Source organism: Scylla paramamosain, unplaced genomic scaffold, assembly GCF_035594125.1.
Source record: "Scylla paramamosain isolate STU-SP2022 unplaced genomic scaffold, ASM3559412v1 Contig25, whole genome shotgun sequence".
NCBI lineage: Eukaryota > Metazoa > Arthropoda > Malacostraca > Decapoda > Portunidae > Scylla > Scylla paramamosain.
This window is the reverse complement of record NW_026973690.1, coordinates 865,863-887,500: the sequence shown is the minus strand read 5'-3', so window position 1 is coordinate 887,500 and position 21,638 is coordinate 865,863. Positions and strand designations below refer to the sequence as shown.

At 39.3% G+C, this 21,638-nt stretch overlaps 1 pseudogene; it reads left to right on the top strand.

The window, feature by feature from the left end:
- The first annotated feature begins 2,555 nt into the window (after positions 1-2,555).
- LOC135097554 (F-box-like/WD repeat-containing protein ebi) overlaps positions 2,556-21,638 on the top strand; it is a 45,561-nt pseudogene continuing 26,478 nt past the window's right edge.

Genomic DNA, 21,638 nt, shown 5'->3' with positions numbered 1-21,638 from the left:
GAAATATTAGAACTAGTATGACGTCATTGGAGTGTAGAGTTTCTGAGAATGTAAAAAGGGAAATGAGAGGAAATTTTTACATAATGTGTCGCTATGAGGGGAGGTGAAACTCTCTCTCGGTGCGGGAATGTTGTGAGGGGAATGTGAGGGCGAAGATACGGGCGGAAGAGGGGAGAGTAGAGGCTTCGTTGTCCCTTAAGGGGATGCCAGGTGTGTTTGTGTTTAAATAATAATAATAAAATAATAAACGGTTTATTATTTAGGCAGTTGACAAACTGAAAATGTACATAGGGGATGGGGAAAAACTTAACATTAATCCTAACGGTAAGACTAATCTAGGAGGGAAATACTATTGATTGATGGCTCGCACCATGGTGGGAATCGCACTGAGTCTGTACCGGTCCGTGCGCGGCGCCTTCAGGGGCGTTATTTTGTTGTGGTGTCTGGTGGCACGGACAGGGCGAGGCGCGTCGGGCGGCAGCATGTCTCTGAGACGCGGATGATGCAGTAGTCCCTTCCCAAACTTCTCCAGAGCCTCTCGGTGCCTGGTGGATATTCTGGACAGACTCAGGGTGGTCAGGGCTTCTTCATAGGTGGTGTATGCAGGGCCAAGGATGACCCTGCACGCCCTTTTCTGCACACTCTCTAGCTGTAGCTGTTGAGTGTGTGTGTGTGTGTGTGTGTGTGTGTGTGTGTGTGTGTAATAATAATAATAATAATAAACGGTTTATCCTTTAGGCAGTCAACACACTGAAAATGTACATTGGTGGTGGGGAAATACTTGACATTAATCCTAAAGGTAAGTCAAATCTAGAAGGGACTATTGATTGATGGCTCGCACCATGGTGGGAATCGCACTGAGTCTGTACCGGTCCGTACGTGGCGCCTTTAGGGGCGTTATCTTATTGTGGTGTCTGGTGGCACGGGTAGGGCGAGGCGCGTCAGGCGGCAGCATGTTTCTGAGACGTGTGTGTTTACTTTATGAATGTGTATCTTAGTTGAGTAATTACTGATGCATATATTATTACTGCTCTCTCTCTCTCTCTCTCTCTCTCTCTCTCTCTCTCTCTCTCTCTCTTCCTTTTCTTTCTTTCTTCCCTCCTCACTATCTTTCTTCTCTCCCTCATTCTTCCTTCATCACTCACCATCTTTCATCTTCCCTTCCTTCCCTCTCTTCTTTCCGTACACACACACACACACACACACACACACACACAGAGAGAGAGAGAGAGAGAGAGAGAGAGAGAGAGAGAGAGAGAGAGAGAGAGCTCTTTTACTCAATATAGGAAAAGAAAACTATCCAACTGAATGTGTGTGTGTGTGTGTGTGTGTGTGTGTGGCGCAGGGCAGATCTCTCTCTCTCTCTCTCTCTCTCTCTCTCTCTCTCTCTCTCTCTCTCTCTCTCTCTCTTAAAATTGCTTTGGTTTCACTTCCCAGAGTACGAGTATGTTTTCAGTGTGTGTGTGTGTGTGTGTGTGTTGTTTTGATATACTGTTTTATCGTGGGCTGGCAGGGCAGGTACTGAGGGAGGGAGTGTGTGTGTGTGTGTGTGATGTTTGCTTCTAGTTAAAACTCCCCCAGCTCTCAACTATCTGGGTCAGTGACTTTGTGTACAACACTTGAAAACAAACTCGCGCTCCGGCAATAGCTTACGAAGGCAAACTGAGGTGTATATTATAATGTTGCTCCTCCGCTGGCGTCTGATGTGAAATACTTGAGGAAATGTGGTTCTGGGGTACGATTTTATTCCTTCAAAGTGTGTTCTGGTAAGATTTTATTCTTTATAAATGTGTTCCTGGTACACTTTTTTGTCTTATAGGTTTGGGTGAAAAACAAGTGGTTTTAATTTGTTATACTTGTTGATATATATATATATATATATATATATATATATATATATATATATATATATATATATATATATATATATATATATATATATATATATATATATATATATATATTGCATGGTATGGTTACAATGGTTTATTTAGTTGTTAGTTCATTTAGAATTATCTACGATGTTGTCCTGAATACTTAGAGAGAGAGAGAGAGAGAGAGAGAGAGAGAGAGAGAGAGAGAGAGAGAGAGTCCCAGCTGATTTTAAATGGCCTTGAGTGAGGCGTTGCATGTAAGACAAAGGGAAAGAAAATAGTGATTCCAGTTTCAAAAAGAACTATAATTCATAGTTTTGAACCATTACTTAAAGATATGAAACACATAAGGATTGAGTCACTTCATAATTTAAATTTAATCGTTCATTTGACTTTGTTCTATTGAAGCTTTAGTCCCTTATTATTAACTCATCACATTATGTATTTTAAATTTTTTTTATATATTCGTCAGTATAGTAGGAGGTGGATAGTTTTTGACCGATCCCGTGGGTATATTGTTTTTAAATATTCAATGAAAGACGTTTGGAGAACGTCAAACTTTCTTTGCCACAGAGAGAATGAGAGGACGGGTAAGAGCTGTTGCTGGTTATATAATTAATTTTAATTTTATTTTTATTTTTCATGTTTTAATAAGCTTGCTGTTGTCGTAGGTCGTAGCTATGGTAGATAAGACTTTGACTGATCGCCAGTCAGTTAGGGAGGGTGAAAGAAAACTGATTCTTGGCTAAAAAGAGATGACGGGAAGGAGCTGCTGCCGGTGATATAATTAATCTAAGTTTCAATGAGCTGTTGTCGTAGGTTACCACAATGATAGATAAGCGCTTGATAGTTTTGATAAGTATCCCTTGACAGGAAATATTTCAGGAACACTTGCTAATGTTATGAGAGGACAGAGTTGATCGACGCGGCCGTTCTCTCGTCATAACCAGGGATGATTAGTGTTATACGACTCATATACTTTGATGTTCATGTGTCAGTGCGTCATGTTGGTCATCTTGTTAAGTAGCTTGGGTAAAGTTGAGTGAGGAATGAGTCTGCAGCGTAGGATTACTGAGACTGACGTGGCTTGGTTGAAGCGAAGTGTGGTGTCCTCCGTGGTGTGCACATGCCGTGGTATAGGTGCGGTGTGCTGTGGTCAGGTGTTGTTTGATGTGTGCTTGTCGTGGTGGTGTGTGGTGTGGTGGTGTACTGAGGTATAGTGGGGCCGAGATCTGGTGTAAGTGTGGTGTGGTGTGACTAAGGTGTTGTGGGTTTATGTGTAGTGTGGCGTGTGGTGTGGTGAGGCCTAGACTTGCTTCAGGTTTGGTGTGGCTGAGGTATTGTGGGGTGTGGTACGTGGTGGTGTGACAGGTTGTGTGGTGTGTGGTGTGGTGTGACTGTTGTGTGGTTCGTGGTGTGACAGGTGAATGCAGATGAACAGCACAGTGCATTGACACACTCCCTGTAGTACATGAAATTTCACTAAACCTGTCATTATACTTCATGAGATTTATGAGTCCATCCTTTGAGTGCCATTGTGTCCACTTATGCACCATTGTATTGCATGGGTGGAGTTTGTTAGCCTGATTGATCACACAGCATGGGAGGACAGAGGTGGGAGGGTAAGGCAAGGGAGGGGAGTAGAGGGGACAAGAGGAAGCTAAGCTAGGATGTGATTAGGGCATCTTGTATATACATATTTCCTTGGCCCTGCATCTCCTCTTATTTTTGGGGGGGCTGTTACTGACAATAACTACATTATTCACTTAGGTGATGGCAGGAAAAATTTGTTGTGACGTGCATGAGAGGGTAGGTTTGATTTAAGTCAAATTATTTAAGTTTATTTAAATTATAGTAAAAAATAATTATTTAAATCAAAATTAAATATACTGTATTCAAAATTATTGAAATGTTACATTGGGTCAAATATCTAATGATATATATATATATATATATATATATATATATATATATATATATATATATATATATATATATATATATATATATATATATATATATATATATATATATATATATATATATATATATATATAATTATATATATATATTTTTTTTTTTTTTTTTTTTTTTTTTTACTGTACTTTTATGTTTGATTGGAGTTCCACTTCTTTTTCTTTGTATTTATGTATAGTTACTTTAACCTAATAGATCTGATTAAGCTATGATTTTTATGTGAAAAACTCCTCTTGGGTAATGTATATTAAAGTACAGTTTCATTTAACACTGGCCAAGTTTGATACAAGAAAATGGCCTCATAAGACTGAAACAAATAGTTACTGGAACAACCCCTAAACCCCTAAAGGACAGGAACATTCCTCATGGACACCCCTCCAACCTGGGCTGGTTTTGACAATTCAGTGAAAATAGGTCATGTTCCATCAATTTCTCAACTCTGCTTTGACCAACTACTTAACATGTAATAGCATCACACTTATCAATTCTTCCTCTTCAATCTTCTGCCACCGTGAACTTTAGAAAATTTTAAATTAAGGCCACAAAATGCAGGTCAACTATAGAAGCCACCTGCCTCTACATTGCATCAACTATAGACACCATCCACCCTATAAGGGTTAAACCAGTAAAGTGCCTGGAAGGCGATTGACGAGCGAAGCTGTCAGTAATGAAACAGTGGAAGCACCCTGCAGATTGTGCACTTGACTAATATTCAGATCACTCTAGCAAAAAACATTGCAAGAGTCGAATGGTTGTGCTATGTACTGTTGGATAGGAAATTTCATTTTGTGTTTATTGGTGTCCACTTTTGTTGAGACAAACAAAAGTTGATGAAAACCTGCAAAAACTGAAGTTTGGTTTACAAAATCCCAATTTTGACACACTTCTACTTTTTACAAGTTACCCTTTGACTTCAGCCAATAGAAGAGATGAAAGCTATATCATATAAAATTGATAGAGTTGTGCTGTCATATGGTGCAAATTTTGTTACAATTGGCTATGTTGTTGAAGAGATATTAGTGTTTGAAGAGTGTTATAGTTGAGCTGGGCTGGATCAGGCAGCTCAAAATGAAACAACAATCTCCTTAGAAAACTTTGCTTTGCCTGTAATAAAAGAATTGATTTATATAAAAAATCTGATGTAAATCAAGTAAATAGATTTTTTATTTTATTTGTTTTAAATCATGATTTTATTCAACTCTTGTACAAATATGTTTTGTTACTTTTGTTATGTTAGTTTTAATTGCAGTGTTGCTTTCAAGGGACAAGAATGTACAGCAAGAACTTGCAGAACTCGGACAGAAGTGAATTACTGGATCTGAACACCTGAGTAGGTAAAGAAGCACAGCTGCACAAGCAAAGAAGAAACACTACTACCATGAATGCCCAAGACTTGTATGACAATGTGCTGCAGGGAAGAGAGCGTAAGTCATTTCAGTTCAGTGATGATAACTTCTCACCCAAGTCTAACCTGGCTGTGTCCCCACACTACACCACCCTCTCTGACACTCCATGCCGATGACTCTCACTCTCCTCCAGTACTTGTGACACGCCTCGGTCCAGCCTCTTTGACTCAACTGAATTTTCAATCAGCTTATCGCCAGACAACCATGGTTCCAACTGTGGGCACATTTATCCCATAGAACGATCACATTCAGAAATGGGTGCCAGTACTGTGGAGACCAAACTCAGGAAACTGGATCCACTCAGGTCATCCTCTGATCCGGAGATGAATTGTTGCCACTCGGAAACTCATGTCTCTATAATGAAGGCTTTAAACAAAAGTTATAAACGTGAAGAGAATCTCACTGGTGACTTCTCCAAGGCTCTGTTGCTTCCTATCCTTGAGATTGGGAAACACCTAGACCTTCAGTCTATAAGTGTTCATACTCTAGCTGATGTTATTAAGGGCAAGTACAATGATAAACTTGCCTCCTGCAGAATTATTGACTGTAGGTACCCGTATGAATATGACGGAGGGCACATAAAGGGGGCAGAATTGTGGCACTTGCCAGAGTTAGTGACTCAGAACCCAAGAGCTAAGAAAGGTGTTTCACTTATGCCACTATAAGGCCTTCCTTGAGCTTATTTCATTATTTTCCATATATCATTCTCTCCATCTTATGTTCTACAGTCCCTCCTTTCTAATGCATGAGACTTGCATTGCTCAAACTAAAGTTTTTATTGGGCTTATTAGAAATTAGGTCATTTATTGTTTAATTGTGTTATTTTACTGAGGATGTTTAATATTTTCATGTCATTCATCCATTAACAAACCTTTTTATTGGCTTTATTAGAGATTAGGTAATTTATTTTATTTAATTGTGTTATTTGACTGAGGTTGTTTAATATTTTCATGTCCTTCATTCCTTCCTGTCAAATTCATTAACCTTGCAATGTTCAGACAACACTTGTATAGTGTGAATACTTTGGTATTTTTTGTTTTGTTTTACTGAGATTGTTTAATATTTTTATATCATCCACAAATTCACAAAACTTGCAATACTTAAACAAAACCTCTAATCTGTGGATTGGAGATCAGGCATTCTTTTCTGTCTTACTGTGTTCTGTTTTACTTATTTAATCTGTGGATTGGAGATCAGGCATTCTTTTCTGTCTTACTGTGTTCTGTTTTACTTATTTTCATATGTCCTGTCAAATTTGTGAGACTCACAATACTCAAACAAAATTTGCAATGTATGGATTAGGTATTTTATTCTGTTTCATTGTGTTCTGTTTCACTAAGATTATTTAATATTTTCAGCCCAAGAGTGACACCACCATTGATGAGAAACCCGAGGACAACCTCTGGCTACAACTGGGCTTTACTGTGGACTCTGAGACAGGTAAGCTTTGGGGATCATTAGCTTTAGTCATCAATACTTAATTAGCATTGGTGAAAACTAGTGTGCATTCTTTCATTTATTTTTAAGAGGTGGCCATTTCTGTGATAGTGGTGCCTTAAGCTGACTAATGTTCTTTTATGTAGAGAGACAAGAATATGATGTACTATCTAACAATTTAATATTGTCTTAGCTAAGTAAATGCTCACAATTGGCCAGTTATAAAGACCTGGCCATTTCTGCAACAGTAGCATCTCATGTTGACTGAAGTTTTACCATCTTAGAGAGAGAAAAAAAAAGGATGCATTCATTGTGTAGCTATTCATATATTAGCTGACACTGTGCCTCCATGATAAAGTGGGTCGTGTACTTGACTACGAATCTGTGGGCCCTGATTTGAATCAGGGCTGGGGCAGTTGATGCATAGTTCACCCATTTGTCATCCTTTGGATTGGTTGGTAAAGACTACCTGGGGAAGCATGGGGAAGGTAAACTATGGAAATTTGAATATCCCTTACCTCTGTGTCCTTGGGTAAGGGATATAATCCATCTCAGTTTCAGTGGTATACACAGAGATGAGGTCATGTGCAGCTATAACTTGTGCTCCCAATTTTACCTTGACCTCAAATGTATGCTCATGAATGCCTGTTTATGTCTGTGATGCACAGTTGCAGGGTCTTTTAATCAGAATGAGTATGATATGGTCTCGTGGAATGTCAGTTCACCTGTTAATGCTTAGATTTCTTCATAAATACCTCTTCTAGTGTCTCAGGCACATTGACAATCTGCTGAAGATATTGGTAATGCTCCATACTCTTGGATATCTTGGTGTTGAAGGTTTGGATCAAGGCATAAGCTAGCTAACTCTCTCTCTCTCTCTCTCTCTCTCTCTCTCTCTCTCTCTCTCTCTCTCTCTCTCTCTCTCTCTCTCTCTCTCTCTCTCTCTCTCTCTCTCTCTCTCTCTCTCTCTCTCTCTCTCTCTCTCTCTCTCTCTCTTGCTTTCATTAATGATTCATGATTCAGAGTCCTGCAGAAAGAGTGAAGTCTGTGCTGCTTGGCAGATGCAGATGACAAGGTTGATCTTAACTTAGTATTTTGGAAAGGGAGGATTGGCTTGGTTTGATGCTGAAATTGGCTGCTCCTGGCTTGTTCCTTACTCCTGATAGAATGAGCCAATTTCAAGTCTGGTACTCCTTCCATCACTACATTAAAATCTACTTCCTCATTCTCTTCTTTGCTTTCTCATGGTGAACTGCTGGAGACATTTGATTCTCCTTTGTTGTAAGGAGAGCTGTAGCCTCTGTATGGGAGACATTAAAGAAAGTATCCACTTTCAGTGGCTTCATATCCATAGTCTGAGTGTAACATTCTGGAGTGGTATGTGGTGAAAAGATCCTTCTCTTGATCTGATCCTTAATGCAGCATCTCTGTTTGTGCATTCATGACAGTTCTCCATTCATCACTAATAAACATGACCTCTTCTTTGTTTCACAGATATCCCTCTTACATATGATGCTCTTCACACCATCTGTCCATTTCATTTCTGGTTCTCTTCTCAGCCTTACACCTCACACATCCTCACCACTTAGCCCTGTTCTTCCTCTCAGCATGCCCAAACCATTAGTGATAGGAGGTATAAAGCCCCTCAAATTGTTTGGGACTGGAATTGCTTATGGTCCTGATGTCCAAGGCACTGCACTTTATACCTCATGGTAGAAATATTTGTCCCACCTTCAGATATATTTTTCAAGTGTTTTTCTGATGCTCCAAAGGGAAGGCATGTTATTGTCATTACACTTTCTGCTCTACTCAGTCAGCCTATTCTCTTTCCACACCAGTTATCCTTCACACTTCATTGTTCACAACTGACTCATTATTCAATCCTTATGTGTTACTCCAGACATACTCTTCAGATATCTCATCTCAATGACATTCATTTTCCCTCTCTCCTTGGTTTCCGAGTCTCATGTTTCAGTTTCATTAAATATAGTCACCACTAATACCCCATCCTAAAAGTTTTCTTTGCATTTATTGGAGGTAAAATACATCCATATATATATACAGTTTTCAGTCTTCCCCACACCTTTCTTGCATCATTCATTCTAATTTTCATTCATGCACATATTCTTCCATCCACAGCAACTTACAAACCTAAGCTGCTTAAAACAGGCTACTTCATATGGTCTTAATCACCTATATCTTCCCACCTGGTTGGCATCCTCCTTGAAGAGGGTAGCCAGGTCAAGACACATACAACATGCCTTGTCTTATTGTAGAAACAAAAATACTGAAGAGAAATTCCCTCTCCTTTCACTGCACCCCTCTCAGTTACCTTTTCTAAAAGAAGCAGTATTTTTTTCAAGGTAGCTGTTAAGTGTACAGTGAGGCTGTATCTTCCTGCCACAGAAGGGAATCTTGACTATAACCAACAGAAATGAGCAGATAACATGATCGGGTTTTGCACAACAATGCACAATGAGGTTGCTGCTTTATGTGTCTTCCTACCACAGAAGGGAATCTTGACTATAACTAATGGAAATGAGCAGATGAAATGATTGGGTTTAGCACAGCAGTGCACAATGAGGTTGCTGCTTCATTATGATGGCACACTTTGCCTTATGATTACTAGTTATCTCCATATATATTATATGAATGTGAAATAGCCAGAACTTCAGCCAGCTTGAAGTACAGTTCCCTCTACTTCCATGTTCATCACTTAGCATTGCCAGTGTGTGAATTGTCTGCTGTGAACCACTGCACCTGATTCGACTTACATCCAAGACACGTTCCACTCGTTATGAGTAAGAGGGAGGGTGATGGAGGGATTGATGAGATTTGTCTGAGGTATGAGTGAAAGCAGGTGGTTCACAACATTGGCAGTACTAAGTGATGAACATGGAAGTGGAGGGGACTGTACTGATTTGCAAATTATATGAAATTTCATGCACAGTGTTATCTCATAAGGAAACAGTATTGTACTTCACTCTAGCAGCATTGCATTTGCCTCATATGCCCCACCACTAAGTCATCCTTGGTAACCTGCCAGGAGGAGGAAGTAGACACCTGCCGAAACGATAATTACTCCCAGTGAGGTCTAAAGCACTGTTCAGGGGGTGCTGTGAACTTATCATTAAACCCAGCTGTGACCTCACTGAATGTTTCCCTTTGTGTTTCACAACACAAGGGGGCAGTCACAGCCTGCCCTCTAAAGACAACTCTCTTCCTCCACACAAAACTACAAGCACCTAATAACACACACACCCTTCACTCAAAAATTTTAAAATCATGGCGACTCCTACACCAGCCTCGGAGTCCCCATCTGGGGAGGAGACCATAAATGTCCCCAGGTCGGACTGCCTTTCTTTCGACGACCCTAAGTGTCTTGACACCCCCCTCAACTTTTTCTTCATTAACTTCTGCAACATTCGCAGTCTAAGATCTAATTTTCAATCTGTAGAACACCACCTCTCCTCTTCTAAACCTCATCTTCTTTTCCTCACTGAAACTCAGGTGTCTGAGGCAACTGACAGTAGCCCCTTTTCTGTTCCCTCCTACTTTCTCTATCCTCATTTTCGATCCAAAGCTGGATGCTGCATTTATGTGCGCAATGACTTAACCTGCTCTCGTGCCCACGCTCTTGAATCTTCCGAGTTTTCCACCATCTGGCTACGACTACAGAGTCATTCTCATACTAAATTTATCTGTGCTGTATACCTCTCTCCTAACTCCTCTGATTATAAGAAATTCTTTGACTACTTAACTTCCAAAGTGGAGCACATTCTGACCCTCTTCCCTTTTGCAGAGATCTCCATTCTTGGAGACTTCAATGTTCACCACCAGCTTTGGCTTTCCTCTCCCTTCACTGACCATCCTGGTGAACTAGCCTACAACTTTGCTATCCTCCATGACCTAGAGCAATTGGTGCGACAACCTACTCGTATTCCTGACCGTCTTGGAGATACGTCCAACATTCTTGACCTTTTCCTGACCTCTAATCCTTCTGCTTATGCTGTCACCCTTTCTTCTCCGTTGGGCTCCTCCGATCACAATCTCATATCTTTATCTTGTCCTATCACTCCAATCCCTCCTCAGGATCCCCCTAAGCGAAGGTGCCTCTGGCGTTTTGCCTCTGCTAGTTGGGGGGACCTGAGGAGGTATTTTGCTGATTTTCCTTGGAATGACTACTGCTTCTGTGTCAGAGACCCGTCTTTGTGTGCTGAGCTCATAACAGAGGTGATAGTGTCTGGCATGGAGGCGTACATTCCTCACTCTTTTTCTCGTCCTAAACCTTCTAAACCTTGGTTTAACACAGCTTGTTCTCGTGCTATACATGATAGAGAGGTGGCCTACAAAAGGTACTTAAGCCTTCCATCACCAGAATCTCATGCACTTTATATTTCTGCCCGGAACCATGCCAAGTCTGTTCTCCAACTAGCCAAAAACTCCTTCATTAACAGAAAATGTCAAAACCTTTCAAGATCTAACTCCCCTCGTGATTTCTGGCATCTAGCCAAAAATATCTCCAATAACTTTGCTTCTTCTTCTTTCCCTCCTCTACTTCAGCCAGATGGCACCACTGCTATCACATCTATTTCTAAAGCTGAACTCTTTGCTCAAACCTTTGCTAAAAACTCTACCTTGGACGATTCTGGGCTTGTTCCTCCCTCTCCTCCACCCTCTGACTACTTCATGCTACCTATTAAAATTCTTCGCAATGATGTTTTCCATGCCCTTGCTGGCCTAAACCCTCGGAAAGCTTATGGACCTGATGGGGTCCCTCCTATTGTTCTCCGAAACTGTGCCTCCGTGCTTGCACCTTGCCTAGTCAAACTCTTTCAGCTCTGTCTGTCAACATCTACCTTTCCTTCTTGCTGGAAGTTTGCCTACATTCAACCTGTTCCTAAAAAGGGTGACTGCTCTAATCCCTCAAACTACCGTCCTATTGCTTTAATTTCCTGCTTATCTAAAGTTTTTGAATCTATCCTCAACAGGAAGATTCTTAAACATCTATCACTTCACAACCTTCTATCTGATCGCCAGTATGGGTTCCGTCAAGGCCGCTCTACTGGTGATCTTCTGGCTTTCCTTACTGAGTCTTGGTCATCCTCTTTTAGAGACTGGTGAAACTTTTGCTGTTGCCTTGGACATATCAAAAGCCTTTGATAGAGTCTGGCACAAAGCTTTGATTTCCAAACTACCCTCCTACGGTTTCTATCCTCCTCTCTGTAACTTCATCTCAAGTTTCCTTTCTGACCGTTCTATTGCTGCTGTGGTAGACGGTCACTGTTCTTCTCCTAAATCTATTAACAGTGGTGTTCCTCAGGGTTCTGTCCTGTCACCCACTCTCTTCTTATTATTCATTAATGATCTTCTAAACCAAACTTCTTGTCCTATCCACTCCTACGCTGATGATACCACCCTGCACTTTTCCACGTCTTTTCATAGACATCCAACCCTTCAGGAGGTAAACATATCACGCAGGGAAGCCACAGAACGCCTGACTTCTGATCTTTCTAAAATTTCTGATTGGGGCAGAGCAAACTTGGTATTATTCAATGCCTCAAAAACTCAATTCCTCCATCTATCAACTCGACACAACCTTCCAGACAACTATCCCCTCTTCTTCAATGACACTCAACTGTCCCCCTCTTCTACACTGAACATCCTCGGTCTGTCTTTTACTTATAATCTGAACTGGAAACTTCACATCTCATCTCTAGCTAAAACAGCTTCTATGAAGTTAGGTGTTCTGAGACGTCTCCGCCAGTTTTTCTCACCCCCTCAGCTGCTAACTCTGTACAAGGGCCTTATCCGTCCATGTATGGAGTATGCTTCACATGTCTGGGAGGGTTCCACTCATACTGCTCTTCTAGACAGGGTGGAATCAAAAGCTTTTCGTCTCATCAACTCCTCTCCTCTAACTGACTGTCTTCAGCCTCTCTCTCACCGCCGCAATGTTGCATCTCTAGCTGTCTTCTACCGCTATTTTCATGCTCACTGCTCTTTTGATCTTGCTAACTGCATGCCTCCCCTCCTTCCACGGCCTCGCTGCACAAGACTTTCTTCTTTTTCTCACCCCTATTCTGTCCACCTCTCTAACGCAAGAGTTAACCAGTATTCTCAATCATTCATCCCTTTCTCTGGTAAACTCTGGAACTCCCTGCCTGCTTCTGTATTTCCACCTTCCTATGTCTTGAATTCCTTCAAGAGGGAGGTTTCAAGACACTTATCCACCAATTTTTGACCACTGCTTTGACCCTTTTATGGGACTGGCATTTTAGTGGGCATTTTTTTTTTATTAGATTTTTGTTGCCCTTGGCCAGTATCCTTCCTACATAAAAAAAAAAAAAAAACCCTTGGTAACCTGTAAGATATTAACCACCCATCACTGTGGATTAGCTAGCACGTCTTGCTGGTAGAGAATGCGTAAACTGATCAGTGAGTGGAAGCATCAGTCAGTGGCAGTGTTACCATGTTCAATTACCTGCTCTTGGCAGAATCACTGTGACAGCATTGGTGAAACAGAGCATAATAAGGTTAGGAAAGTAGGTTAGGAAAGACTAAGATTTACAGGCTAAAACATGAGGAAATTAATGCTTGTGGATGTAAAAATAAGTATGTTTGGAGGTGCTCAGTCTTGGCTACCTTAAGGGAGACATCAGCCTGATATAGAGATAGATAGGAAGGAAAATATATTTGTTATCTAAGACTAAGATGCAGAATAAGATATGGGAGAATGCTTGTGTGTGCAATTGTAAATATGTTTATAAACATGGTGTTGCTTTTTCTTCTTTTTTTTCTTTCTTTTTTTTTAAGGAGGATCTAAACTTGATATATAGGTAGATAGAAAGGACAAAGCCAATTTTGATTTTTCATTTCAGTATGTTCATGAGTGCAGTTTATTTAATAAAAAGGAGATTCTTATCTGCCTTATCTCAGGGTGATAGAAATGACAGAGCCATTCTGACTTGTCTGCATAGTACATACATAAGTACATATGATCAAATAGAATATGATTTATCTCCTTATTGCAGGAGTCTTTGTTAACTCATATACAGAACGGTTCATATGTTTTGTCCTTTCCTCCTCGTTAATCTCAGCTTTATTTCTCACCACCTCTCAGTCCCTGGCTTCACTCTGCTACCTGTCCCTCACTGTGCTATGTCCAGGTGGTGTGGGATAAGCAGTTTCATTATACAATGACTCATTACTGTCTTGTCACTGGCTGGTATAAGGAAGGAAATGCACATAAAAATTTTGAATATGGAAAGAAAGGAAGAAAAAAAACTATGGCCATATAATAAGTACTCTACCAGTAAATGATAATGTAGCTGGAATAGGTTATTAAGGTTGAGATTATTTGAACCTTGGATCATCTACCATTATTTCATGAGCTTGAGGACAAAGGTGAGACTATCACCTTTGTGCAGCTGACCACGATTATTAGTGTACACTGAAGTCTTGTATCACCTGTTGTGGTAACTGAGAGAGAGAGAGAGAGAGAGAGAGAGAGAGAGAGAGAGAGAGAGAGAGAGATTACAATCACAGAAAATACTTCAGTGTATCAGGAAAGATTTCAGTGTTCAAAAACACAGCACTAGCATATGATATATAATGCCACATACATAAAATACAAAAATATATAGTACTATATATTAAAGGTGCAGGGCTGTGAATCCTGAGGGGTGGAGAGGGTGTGGTGTGTTGTAGTGTTAATAAACAGGCATTGTGGAGGGTGCTGTGGGTGACAATAGGAGCTGCCACTCCTCAGGTGGAGACAGCAGCAGCAGCTGCCTAGCCCATCCAGGGATTGGCCCTTTGTGTTACCTTTGTCCACCACCACCACACCACAAATTCCATAGCAAGTTTTTAAAATGTTCATGTTTTTTATAATAAGTTCACAGATGCCATGCATTGTTAAAACAGAATAATGGTGATGCTATTTAACAAAAACTAGTACATCTAAATATTTTAATAATGCAGACTCAGTATAGCATGGATAGATGGACAAAATGGGTCTTGGGATAGTTATATGTAAGGTTCATAACTGTATGGATATATAAATTCATTTTCTTTTTAATTGTTCTTTAATATTAAATGAAAATAATAAATACAGAGTAGTTATAGTTTGTCAAGAAATTGATAAGGCAGGTATGTTGCTAAGGAATTAGAGTTAGCAAACGTATGCAACATTAAGTGTAGCATAAGTGGTTTTCTGGAGGGAGTGACAGGTGATAAATGAAGGACTCTTAGATAATGAATTTCAATAAGGACTTCCATTTGGCCGCTGTAAAAGGGGTCACAGAAAAAAAATCCAGGAGGTTCAATACTTGATTAAAGTGAGTTTGATAACCTGACTTCACTGAGATTAATGGTTAGCAGGTTATTAACTTGTAGCCAGGATGGACTCTTGGACTCCCCCCCCATCACAGCAGGTCTCCAGGGCTATTTTATCTCACTTGGCTTGACCTTCAGCATTTCACCATGTGCAGTATTACAGTACATTGATGAAATACTCAGAATGGGAGAGGAGTCCTTTTCTTGTACAGTGAAGCTAAATATTGCATTGCATTTACACACAGCTAGATGAAGGGAGGACAGCAACAGCATATCTATTGGCCCTTATCAGGCTGTTTGTGATAAGCTACAGATGTTATCTAATAAAAATGAGAGACATTTAATAGTAAAAACTTCATACTATATCAAGTTCTTTCTTATATATTCTTTTTAACATTTTTTATTGCTATCACAAGTAATATTGCTTTAGCTGTACATGGAGTCATTAGTAAAGAGATGCTTAACCATTGTACCTCCAGTAGAGATATACAAGATTGTTGTTAAGTTGTAGTTACCAATTAAGGTGCTTGAGTGTGAGGGAAAGGGATAAAGGGGATATGGCCATGAAAGGAAGGAATGCAGGGATGAGAATACATTAAGGCTCTTCTCCCATTGCTATTTCCAGAGTATGTTTCTAAGGAATAGGCGTCAGGTCTGGACAGATAGATAGATAGATAGATAGATATTTAAATAGATGTAGCTGTAAACCTAAGTTACAGATTTAATCCAGCTAAGAATATGAGGATTATTAAAAGGATGCCATTTATTGAAACATATTTCCATTATCAACATCTTTTCTCTCTATAATGGGAATGCACCATTGTTTCCAGTGTGGCTGGATTACCATGTACCTCTTTCAATACATTACCCATATTGAGGCAGCTGCTGTCCTGAGAGAGAGAGAGAGAGAGAGAGAGAGAGAGAGAGAGAGAGAGAGAGAGAGAGAGTCTGGCAAAGGGAGAGGGAGGGGAGAGTGGCAGGTTGGGTTAGGGCATTTGGTAAGCGATGGGCAGGCACCATTAATCATGAGAGTGTTCATGACAGACGCTGGAGGGAGTCGCTGCTTATTTTTTCTGGCACTTGGGCTGTTTGGTAAATTTTAGTTCCATTTCAATTTGTTTAATTCTATATTGGAAATGCAGTATTGAGGCTCAGATTGTGGTTCTTTATTGTGCTTTGGTCTTATGGTTGCTTATGAAGAGTAGACTTGTTTTTATTAATAATATTAAATATTTTATGGAAGTACTTGGCTCTATATTAATTTTTATATGTAGTTACTATGCTTTTTGAATTATGCAATATGATTACTTATGAATATCAAGATAATTTTTATATGTCTTGAATTTTTATGCATCAAAGATAAAAGGCAAAAGCAAAAATTAAAAGAAAAATTATTATTAAATATTTTTTGTTGGATTTTCCAAGGAAGAGATTTGTTTGCCTCTTTCCTATAAAGTTACCATTATATCATACAGTTAATGCTATTTATATGGCATCAAGATATCTCTTGTGCAGACCATCCTCTTAGCAGGGATGTGCAAGGAGAATATGACTTAGTATTATAATGATTCCATTTCTGACAGATGCAGGGTACATTGGTTAAGTTGTCAGTGCAGTTTGAATGGGGAAGGGAGAGATAACGGATGGTTGAGGAAAGGATGGTGGTAAGACTGTGGAAAGAGAGTGTGTCTGGCCACTATTATCTTTCCATTTCTGACAGACACAGGGTACATTGGTTAAGCTCTCAGTGTAGCTTACTCTGGGATGCGAAAGACAATGGATGTGTTGAGGAAAGGATGATGATAAGGCTGTGTGTGGAAGGTTGGGCTGAGGGGGCAATGTGGGTGTGTGGCAGCGCGTCATTAGGACCCTGCCTTGCTCCTCACACCTGTCACTTTGTCCTTACATCAGCCATTATTTGGAGCCATTTCAGTCATGTTGGGAAGAGGTGGGACAATGTCAGAAGCAAAAGGTGGTGGTAATATTTTTCTCTACTATTTGCTCTGTCTTCACTTGGGCTTGACAAGAAAGGAATTTCTTCTTAAAGTTTTCAATTATGTGCATTTCCTATGCATTCTTGTCTTGCATTCTTAAATTTATGCCTTGTATTTCTGTACTTATTTGTATTTTTCATCATGGTCTTTAACTTGTGTGTAATGAATAAGTAAAATCTTCACTAAAAAGGCTGAAGGACAGAGAGCTTCATCATAGATTATAAAAATGTTGTGCACATGAATTATTAGTTTTCCCCCAAAAGGTAGCATGCTGAAGGATAGAAAGCTTCATCATATATTATAAGAATGTTGTGCACAGTATTTGATCATGAGAGAAGGTTTTAGGGGAAGGAAGGTAGTCACCAGGGAGACAAAGACTGTGGTTGTAGTAGGTGGTCAGAATTTTGTGGCTTATGATTAATGGATTTTGGATTTTATACCCATAGCCACAGAGGCTCACGGGTAGTAGGGAGCCACCTTAAGGAATGTGACCATCTTTTCTTTGGTGGGGGAGGGAATGGTAAAGTTCACTCAGCAATTCCCACACAAGTCATGATGGGAGCTTATTGCTACTACACCATATTGCTTACTTAACTCTAGAAATATAAGATAATGAGTAATATTGTTGTTAAAAGAGATAGTTAAATAAATTAGTGGATGAAAGGTGGGTATTTTTTTCATCTTGAAAGGCAAGGAGAATACATTTAGTTGAAGTTTTATACTGCAGTAAGTAGGATTGTACAGGAAGGTGTGATGTCTTCTTGGTATGATATATGTTCCCTGATAACTGCTAAGAATTCATATTTTTTTTATTTAGTTGCAGTAATATGCAAAGTTTGAATCACTTTTGTGTCTGTATTTATAGTTATTCTTTTTTCATGTCCCCATTATTATCTCCTCTTCTTCTACTCTACTCCTCCAGATATATTAACATTTCTTTGTGAGAAGCTGTATTTGTTATATCATTCAAGCATCTCACCATCCTCGGCTTTTCTTGGATTCTCTCAAATATGAAGCCTTCGTTCGTGTGTGTGTGTGTGTGTGTGTGTGTGTGTGTGTGTGTGTGTGTGTGTGTGTGTGAGTGTGTGTGTGTGTGTGTGTGTGTGTGTGTATGTGTGTGTGTGAGTGTGTGTGCGTGTGTCTTGATGAGTGGGCCAAGGGAGGGACATCAGGCTCCCAGCAGGACTCTCAGCTGCCTAGACTCAGGGACTTTTACCACCACCAGTCTTCTTGGTCCCATGTTCACTTGTGTTGTCTTGCATCTTTCTACTTTCATCCTCCTGTCTGCCTGCCTCTGTCTCTCAGTAGTCTGCCAACTCCCCCCCACCTCTCTCTCTCTCTCTCTCTCTCTCTCTCTCTCTCTCTCTCTCTCTCTCTCTCTCTCTCTCTCTCTCTCTCTCTCTCTCTCTCTCTCTCTCTCTCTCTCTCTCTCTCTCTCTCTCTCTCTCTCTCTCTCTCTCTCTCTCTCTCTCTCTCTCTCTCTCTCTCTCTCTTATTTCTCCAGCAAATTGCACCATATCAGATACTGTACTTTATAAATCTAATGGAAAATTGAAGAGTTTATGTATTGTATATATTTGTCTCTTATTTCAGACTAGTAAAGTTTTGTGTGTGTGTGTGTGTGTGTGTGTGTGTGTGTGTGTGTGTGTGTGTGTGTGTGTGTGTGTGTAGGTTAGGATTAAGTGCTGTGGTGGTGTGGACACCAGATAGCTCCTTGCCATCCTAAACATGCAGATCAGTTGCATTTTTTTTTCAGTACATTTTTTTCATGATTTGGCAAAGTTACTGTGTTGGAACCCTAAGACAAGAAAGAGGTGTATAACTGGCTGTCTTAAAGGTGAAACTCTCCAAGCTCTTGAGGATTGTGTCACCCATACAGATCACCTCTGTTGAAAGTGACCTTGTGCACACCCTCACATTTACCACAACTCCTCCCAGAACAAAGAGCTTGAATTAGCCACTAAATGAGGTGAACCCTTATAGGATGAAGTCAGCTATTTTTACAGATCATATGGCATCTCTTCTGTAAAAATTCATTTTCTAATGTTAATTTATTGGTGAGTTACAGTCTTTTTTATTTTTTGTTTATTTATTTAATTTTTTTTTGGGGGGAATATAAATGTGTCATACTCATGTTGAATATGCAATAGATGAAAGAAGTTATTTCTTAATGATATTATTTTATTGATGCAACACAATATGGTTTTGAAGAATATAATATGTCATACTCTTGTTACTGTCTTTGCATAAGCCTTAATTTTCATCTTTTTTACTTGTATGGGTCATGTGGAAACTAATATTATATATATATATATATATATATATATATATATATATATATATATATATATATATATATATATATATATATATATATATGTTCACTAAATTGCTACTTGTTGGTGTTTACTGTCTCATCACAAGTTGTAACTTTTCATCTCTTTGGTCATAGAAATCACAGGGGAACTAGGACTAGACATGTTAACTAAATTGCTACCTGATAACCTTTATCATGTCTTTGCAAGTCTTGATATTTCATCTTGTTACTCACATCAGTCACTTGGGAACTAAGATTAGATTATGCTCTCTAAATTGCCTTGGAAGGATAAATCATTCCATCTCAGCAAACTGTTAGTGTGAAGATTAACATACATGAAGATGAGAGTTGTGGGCTTATGAGTTAGTTGTTTACTGTTGATGTTGGGAGAAATTAAACACACAAAAATTGTTATGGCCATAAGATTCATTATTATTTGTAAGAAAGAGTTAAATGAGTCAGCTCGTAATTCAGATCTGTTAGATAATCTGACTGAAGCTCTTTTTTCTGTTGAGCTTTTTTTAAAAATAGCAATGAAGCAGGTTTAAAAAGTCTTCATTGAATCTCCTTTAGTCATTAGAGAGAAAAGGAATGGTAAATACTAAATATGCAAAGGTAAATGCTATAAGAGTTGACTGATGCTAGTAGGTAAATGATATACTGGTCGTACTCCTCAGTTTAAAATGAAGTAGCAATATATATATATATATATATATATATATATATATATATATATATATATATATATATATATATATATATATATATATACAGCAAGTGTTTCAATGAATCATGGAGTGTGCTACTTGTGTTATGCTCAATCCGTGCTCAAAACTGACAAGTCACCAATATTTTGGATACCAGCACCATCCTGAATTGTCATGCTCAGTCCTTCTTGTCATGGTTGTTTTCCCTGCATCATCCTGACTCCCAGAATGAAGTGTAGGACTGTCACACTGCCTTAACATGGCACACTTGTGTTAGGTAGCCTTTTAACACCTCCATGTATTTGTATGATGATGGGAGGCCAACGCTTCTGCAGGTATGAATGAAGGAATTAGTGAGTTCTGGGCCAGGCAAGCAACATGCTGTGAATGAGGGTGATAAGTGGGAATATTTAGGAATGTTTCATATATGGACTGCCATGTGCAGACCTGATTTTTTGCTGCTTCCCTTGTTTTCTTATGTTCTTATGTTAACATATTCATAGTTCATCGCCAAAGTATTTGCCCAAAAATATGTTAAATAACACAATAAAATAAAATGCTTTGACTGAATTATAATGCAGTGTTACTCTTCATCACTACTTTTATGTAATATTACCATTTAATAATGTATGAGTTATTGTACCAGTAAAGTAAGTAGGTGTGAGGAGATGCTGGGTGATGAGGGCAAGTGCAGGAGGATGTGTAGTGTGTGTGTTAATGGAAAGGGTTGGGGTGGAAGACACTTGTAGCCATGCAAAAAGGGTGGTGACAGGAGGCCAGCACCTGTACCGTCACTGATTGATGGAGGGAAAGAAGGAGTGGAGTGGGGTGGGAGATGAGTGTGATAAGAGATGCATTAAGGAGATGGAAGATTGTCAGGAGGTGTAATTACATGGCAGTTGGTTGGCAGTCATGTGTAGGGACAGCAAGATAATTTAGGGACAGTACTGTTTATTCTTCAGCAATTATTTTTGTATAGCAAAGATTATGTAATAGATAACCAATGTTATATCACTTTTATTGCAAATGCTTCCCATTCAAAACTGGTCCTGTATTATGTAATTGTTCAATAGAAAATATGTGAAAATAGCTTTGTATTGGAAATTATTCAAAATGATCTATAAAAAGGATCTTTAGTAATGGAAACATAGGTACATTCACTGATACTTAGTGTATGCATTTGCTGAAAGGTCACAGATTCATAATATTAAAAGCTCATTAATACTGGAGCTAATGAGTGGTTGAAAGAAGACAAGAATATTCATAATAATATGCATATATAAGAGTTTAAAGATTCACAGTATTAAAAACTCATTAATGTTTGGTGTGTGGGTGAAGGTGGGAGACAAGGGGAGGGAGGCATTGGCAGGTGGGGAAGATAAGGAGCAAGGGCAGGTAGAGAGGGCAGGGTGGGGAAGCAAGGACATCCTGCTGGTTGTGACCATTACCCTCATGCTGGTCTTCCCATCTCTGAGAGCAGCTCTGACAAAGCAAAAAGTAATTTCCTTTTCAAAGACAAATCCATATTTATTTGTTTCCTAAAGGAGACTTTAGGATGATATTTACTTGAGGTTTGTGGTGCAAGCTTC